This window comes from Sciurus carolinensis, chromosome 7 (assembly GCF_902686445.1).
Source record: "Sciurus carolinensis chromosome 7, mSciCar1.2, whole genome shotgun sequence".
NCBI classification, from domain to species: domain Eukaryota; kingdom Metazoa; phylum Chordata; class Mammalia; order Rodentia; family Sciuridae; genus Sciurus; species Sciurus carolinensis.
In genome coordinates this window covers 43,926,785-43,934,351 of record NC_062219.1, presented here as the reverse complement: position 1 = coordinate 43,934,351, position 7,567 = coordinate 43,926,785, and the positions used below count along the sequence as shown (strand labels likewise).

The 7,567-nt window shown below is 36.9% G+C and overlaps 1 pseudogene; it reads right to left on the bottom strand.

Annotated features, from left to right (window-relative positions):
• Window positions 1-481: 481 nt before the first annotated feature.
• On the bottom strand, window positions 482-1,986 carry LOC124989199 (pumilio homolog 3-like; annotated as a pseudogene).
• Window positions 1,987-7,567: the final 5,581 nt, after the last annotated feature.

Here is a 7,567-nt window from a genome sequence, read left to right as displayed (position 1 = left end):
CTTTATGTAATCCTGATTGCAATATTGATATTATGGAAATGGAGAAAGGACAGAAACTGGGTGTTATCAATGAGAATCTAATTAAAAATATAAATAAATTTAAAATTTGGAGAATATCCTTTCTAAAACATATAAAATGTGCTCCTTAACTATACTTTAAGAAAGATGACAGAATGATATTAAACGTGCTTTGTGACTTTTTGGGAATGGACAGAATACAAACCAACAGATATAAAAAGTTTCATTTTTGCTTGTTTTTCTTCTGTATGTAATTTAGTAATTTCCCCATGAGAAATGAGGTGTTGAAAATACATTTTTTCAATTTTTAAAAATAATTTTATATAATCAGATTCTTATACAAAGAAGAAACACATGTACAGGGCTCCCAAATTATCAATAAGGTGTACCTTTGCCATTCTTTTCTGGGAAGAGAACAGAGAATGGGAAAAAATGATTCCATTGCTTTCTTAACTGTTTCAACCTATGCTGTCAATTTTTCAAGTAGAGTTTCTAATCCTTTGCTGGTACTTTTGTTTTTTTCCAATGTGGGAATCAGATGGATTTCTGTGATTTTCTTACTGTTTGCATTACCATCTCCTTTTGGAAGAACGTCAATGATTTCTCATACTGTATGTGCAGGATCTCTGGGACTCAGTAACTACAGGAGAACCTTCCTTCCTTATTTGTCATTTACTGTGTTTGAAAAGGAAATGATAATTCTGAGATGATTGCCTGCTTCATAAGCTTAGTATCATCAATACAATAACAAGCAGTAAGTAAAACCAAATGAGAGTATTGGCCACTAGCCACCTTTTCAACATAAGTCTTCATTATTTTCACAATCACTTTCCTGTCCTTGGATGTGCCAGGCCACAGACAGTGCATGGCCACTCAGGCACTATCATATATGTGTTGTCAAGTAGACCCCTGCATCATGGATGGCTTCAATCAGTTCTGATCTGAGTTTTGGGGGAGCATAGGTAAAAAAAAAAATCCAAGAATACTTTATGAGCCAATGAGTGCTTAATCACTGCTTCCTTTTGGGCCATTGGAGTTAGAATCTGTTTCATTTCATCCATAATGAGCTCTAATTTTTCTGGCTATACCTCTAATACTTTGTCTAGAGTTTGGTGATCTATTGACTTGTAAAGCTGAAATGTGTTCCCAGAGAGCTCCTCTGTCAGCATGTTCCTCTGCTCCAAAAGGACTGTCGTTGTATGCATTCTCCACAATGGCAGATGCTTCTGCATGATGCGGCATCTTCCTCACAATGCCTTTAAAACTTCTGATAATCTCTGCAATCTGTGGTTACCCCCATACATGAGAAATTCTTTTTCTGGAATATTTGGCTTTACTTAATTCAACAAAATTATCTCACAATTCTTCAAAGGACTGTTTTCTCTGTTCTTCATTACGGTACTGAATGCAACACTGGATCATAGGAATTGAGTCATGTGCAAAAACAGTAGTCTTAATTTTCTGTTGGATCACTTCTGCAAGTCACTCATCAGCTTTACTCTTCTTTGTTTGTCACATCTTTTCTTCTTAGGATCTCCCAGATCTGCTTTGCTCCAGCAACAAGGTCAGAGTTGGTTTTGTCACTGAGCTGCCTGCTCTGCTTCAGTTCTTTCTTCTTTTTGAAGTCATCCCATTTGGGTTCTTAGCTGCTGATTCATCACTTTTACTCTCTAGCTGGAATTTTCTCTTGTGTTTGAATTTATTCACCTGCTGAAATTTCTTCTTTGGTCCTTTGTACCCCTGTTATTCATTCTTGAATTGGTCCATACCCCTTTCCCCAAGTTTTGTAGCTCTTTTCTCAAGGTTCTTAGATGTGATTTTAGGTCCACCATCCTTAACTTTTTGGGGGAATGTCTTTGAAGAACTAGAATCACTGGTTTTATGAAATCTGCTTTTTTCTTATGATGCCTTTGTACTCTTTTCTGTGAATTTTTTTCCCTTCGACTTCCATCATAGCAACTCCCGCATGTGGGGCTGAGGCAGCACTGCAAATACATTTTAAAATTAATTTTCTACCATATAAGTTAATTTACCTGTTTTAATCATTTGAAAGATTTTAAATAGTGGCAGAAATTTTAATTACAGATTGTGTAACATGGAAAACTGAGAAGAAAATAGTAACAAAATTTTGTTTGAATTTTAAATAAACTAGTATCTACTAAATGAAACTAAGAAACTAAAGTTTAAAACAGTGTTGCATACAATAGACTCTTTCATATAGGGTAATAAAAATACTACTTATTTGTTTAATCTTTTCATACAACAAATTTGCCTTAGGTGTTCCTGAGAGGTCTCTTTAGTCTATTTTGAGGGTGTAGGTTTCATCAGTTTTCCTCAGGGACTTGAATTCAAAGAATGCCATGTGAACCAATGTGGAAAGATCTCCAGGACTTATGATCAAAAAGGAGCAAAGAAACAAATAAAATATATGCATGACCATATGTGTCATACATAGTAATTTGTATATAAAAGCAAAAAATAAGACTTTGTGTATCTTTTGCATGAAGACATGAAAGGGATATTGAGAAAATATTGCTACATGAGAGAAAGGATTAAAGTCTAGGGTGAAGAAATATGGAAAATAACAACCCCTTTGGAGAAAAGGAGAACAATAGGGAACTTCCCTTATCTACAACTGTTCCCCTACCTGCCCTCCTACCCTGCCCTAAATGAGCCCACCACTAGCAACTGATAAAATTCCTCCTATCTGGTCCTGCTAAACCCTATGAAACTCAGACCCTTATTGTAAGTGGTGCCATTTTCTCCTGAAAACGTGCCTTTCATTGCTTAATAAAGTATTACTGATCTATTGAGGTCATTGTCCATTTCTTTTTCTTTTTGAACTCTCTTTCATTTGCTTTCATTTGATGCCAAAACCCATGATAGAGTTTGGGGCTCTTTACCCCTCCCCATCCTAAGGAAGCTCTACTGCTTTTTCATATTCCCTTCCCATTTCTCTCTCTCTCTCTCTCTCTCTCTCTCTCTCTCTCTCTCTCTCTCTCTCTCTCTCTCTCTCCTATACCCAAAGGTTAGTAACAGTCATAACAGTCATGTTAAATGGATGATGAGACTTGGAAAGTGAATGTTGACAGTCTTGCACTTCTGTGGCTCTCTGAGGCCAGGGAAGGCCTCAACCATAACTAGCATGGCTAAATTCCTAGACTGACTGTTTCCTCTCTCTCTCTCTCTCTCTCTCTCTCTCTCTCTCTCTCTCTCTCTCTTTCTCTCTGTCTTCCCCCCATCTTATACCCAAAGAAGGAGGCCCTTTATATTCTCCAGGTCCACTATAGGTCAATGGTGGACAGTACATGACCAAAAATTGACCCCAATCCTAGGTTATATTTTTGCTGCCTTAGTGCCATGTAGATGGAACAAGGACCTATATCACATCATTTACTGGTGTTGGAGGTATCTCTTTTCAAGCCTATCCACTCCAATTCCTTCATTCTTTATGTATTCAGACCTCCAGACTACAGACAATGGCAAAAAGTCATTTTGTCCCTGCATGCAATACCCGCCTTCTCATTCTTCGAAGAGGTAAGATCCCTTTTTGTCTCTCACAGAGGCGCCCTGCCTGATACCCTCATCTTTTGGCTCATCTAGACTCTGGAGGTCCTCTACCATTGGAGCTGTAGGAGCAGACACCCTCGCATTCTCTGGTGGAACTGTGTCAGTAGTGGGAGACATCAAGGGATGCTTTGATCTCAACCACTACCTCAGTCAAATCTCTCCAACATGGGGGCTAACCAGTTCATCCCAAGGGACTCCCCATTAGGTTATCTCATTAAAAATTTCCAAAATCCTCCACCTCCAATCTGACCTCAAAAGCTAACATCTTATTAGACTGAGTACACAGATCTGGTCACAATCTAAATTAGACAACCTAATCAATGACCCAAATTCAGAATTTGGGACCTTCAACCCATAAATCCTCCAAAACTTAGACAATTTCTTCCATCAAAATGGCAAATGACCTGGAGTGGAGGCTATAAAGGAAAGCTTCATAGTCAGTCATGTCTGATAACTATCCAAGGAAATTGTCAGAGTCATAAGTTTTTTTGGAGTCAATTTGAGACCTTCAAATCTTCCTAACTTCCTTCATAGGCAAGCTTGATCTCTGCTTCTTCGAGTATGATTATCTAGCCCCAATATCTATCCCTCATATTGGTCTAAAAAATGTAATGTGGCACATAAAGTCCTAACTAACTTTACTAAGAAAACCCTAAATGACATAAAGGAATCTCTACTAAACACAGAGGTAATGCCAAAAGAAAGGTATTTTGCAAAAATCAAATGGCATTAGACATCTTAATTATAGCTTATGAGGACATCTGTGCTTTATAAAAGCTAAATTTTGTATATAATAGTTCTATCAAATGGACTCATTGTGATGACCCTCACATGTTTTCTTTTCCAAGAAGCAATTTATCTGAAGACTTCCCTGCCTCTATGGACAGGATACATCACATTCCTTAGCAAACTACCTGTTTACTGCAGAACTGCAGACCAAAAATAATGTTGATAAGAGCAACCCAAGTTTCCCTGAAGACATATGACCAGATACTGAATCTCTGGGAAATAAGGATAGTTTCTTCTAACTATAAAGCCTGTAAGAATGTATGGTTAGGAATCCAATTAGAACTGATCAGCATGGACCAAGGTAACCTAGAGTTGGCATGAAAGTGGGGAATTGACAGTCTGATGACACCTAACCCTGCAGTCAATCAAAAATCAAGAGGTAGGTTGGATCCCCCGTGACCCATATGTTGGGATGTAGGTCCTGACTTGTTTCAGTTCCTTTGCTGTGGGAGAATATGGTGCGGTGAGACACAGGAAGTCTTGAGACAACTGAAGGCAGCTGGTTGGGGCCACTCCCTCATGCTGCATGAGGGTCTCAGGTCCAGAATCTGACCCAGACAGCCCTCAGGGATACCAAATATCATCTGCCATCTGTTCTTCTTTCTGATTGACTTGGCTTGATAGTGAAGGGTACCCTCAACCAATAACTCTTGGATCCTGAGATGAAATCTCAGTCTGATCTGAGATCTTTGGGTAACAGGTGACTCATTAATCCCCAGAGCATGAGCCAAGCAATCTTACCCACTTCCAAAGTGCTTCTACCCAAATTCTGTCTGCACTGTATACCTCTTAAACTGAATACTTTTTAGTTCCTGTGACTTAAAAAGGGGGTTCAACTTAAAAACAGATGAAAATAAAGATGTCTTTAAAATTACTAACTCATGAGTTTCTCTAGGTAGACAGATAATTAATAGAGTGTTGTTCTCTCTGTAATACAAAAAATGCAATATCCATTGCTTCTCGGATTTTTCTTCAACCAGAAGGAGATGGCTAGTAATGTTCACTACATTTCTCTGATATCTTGTTTTCTACAGTTAAGAATGAGTAAATTTTATGTAACATCAATGGGATTAATCAAGTGAATATGTTTTTTAAGGAGACATGTAATTAATTTACAAAGTTAAAGTGCTAAAACATCAACTGCTAAATATAAAATCAAGTACTCTTAACTTCTTAAATTCTATAAGGTAACATATTTAAACATTATGTGTTTTCATAAATTGGTAAATGGAACAAAGGTTTAAGATTACCCTGTGTCTGTGTCTTCACTAAACAAGGTTACTAAGAGTTAAAATTCTATCATGTATAATTTATATGCAGAGTATAAAAGGTTTCAGTTGGATTTCAATTAAAGTACTATAAAAACATAAATTATTCCATCTTTTTAAAGTGGAGTAATTTGTCTAAATTCAGAAATTTTATAAGGTTGTTTCTAAATGTAAATTGTCAACAGGGGTCAACAACTAGGAAAGCTATAAGAAGGTTCTAGGTATGGAAATATAATTTAGTATGTAAAGTAGAAGGAAAAAAATATTTCTGTATGAGAAAGTTTGTGGTAAAGTAAAAATTTGTAGAATGTCTAAGTAAGTTGCAGAAGGTTTATAGAAGGAAAATTTCAAAGATGTTTTCTGTAACTAAGTTGGTTGTATATAAGTAGCATAATCAGTTATGATTATTCAAGGTTTTTCCCTAAGGTACTGTTAGAAACCAAAGTTTAATCTTCTATGGGTTGAAGTAACAAAGATTTCTTAAAACATTAATCTGCTTTTATCTATCAAACTTATCTCTTGTGTGTGTTAGGTTTTATTCTTCAGAGAAAGTAGTCTTGAAGGAATTAGGGTTTGTACAACTCTAGATAAAAAACAGCCATTATTTTATAGTATTACACTACCATACAGAGTCTAAATTTTTCTTTAAAAGCTAAGCTGGGTTAGTAGAAGGACATCAGTGTAATCACAGGACTGTTACTGGCTTCTTTGTCATATCTTCCAAGAATATAAGTTTTTAAAGTATAAGGTTTAAAAGAGCATTTTTACCAAGCTGGTGTTGTTCAAACTAAAGTTTAAAGTAAAGGTTTGGGATTATAAAATTATGTTTCTTGGTTCATAGTTATTATACAAACTCAATGTGTTTTTACTCTTGTTGATTTTATTTTGTATTTTCCTTGTAAACCTTAACTTTTATATGTTAGAGCCTTACAGAAGTATAAACTTTCAACACAGACATGATGTAAGGCTAACTTCCAGAACTAACACAGACCACGATTAAATCAAAGGGGTAAATAATTGTAAAGTTATAGACATTAAAGGTAAATCCCATACTCTTACTTTAAGACTGGTGAAACTGGCCTGCTGGATATTTAAGACCAAAACTTGGAAACTAAAGTTAAGGAAATAAAAGGAACATAAAAAAGAAATAGCCAATATTTGACTCTTGCACTTTGATGTCAGCTTGAACCCAGGAACAAGGGGACTTCTCTAAGGGCTTTGTGAGTCTGTGCCACATGACCTCCTGATCAGGGAGATCAATGAGACCCTGGAGAACAGAAAGAAAACCAGTGCACATGCTGCAAAGTGGAGGGTCTTTGGAGAAGGAGATATCCCTAATGCTTCCAAGGGAACCCACATGGTTAAGGAGACCCTGACCCATCCTGGAAGATGACACTATAGGAGCTAAAGGCTGCTTATAAGTTCCCAAGAGTGACCTCCTGATGGAACTCAGCTGACTGTTAACAATAGGTAGGAACAAGGCCAATTTAACCAGTTTAGTCTTGAACATCTGGCAAAAACAGTTATAACCAAAGTACAGCCATACCTAGGCATTTAAAAGTGAAGACAATCATTCTTTTAATGGTACTTAAGACATACACTTCTGTCAGCCCGTCAGACCTGGTGCCTCCCTCCCCCCCAATTCTAAGTCATTTTTTACCTTTGCGAGGATCACATTAACCCCTGCTGACCAAAAATTGGACTGGCCTCTGTACCTTGGTCTTCTTTATTCCTCATACTGATGTTTTACCTAAAAACCAAACTTTTCCTATCCCAATAATGATGCACATCAGACACAAAAGAGCCTTCCAGTTTATTTCCTTACTCGTAGGGCTAGAGATGTCTCCAGGATTGGCACAGGAGCAGTGGGATTAGGAACCTATATTCACTACTATAAAAAATAGTAAAGGTTATTGAAGTTA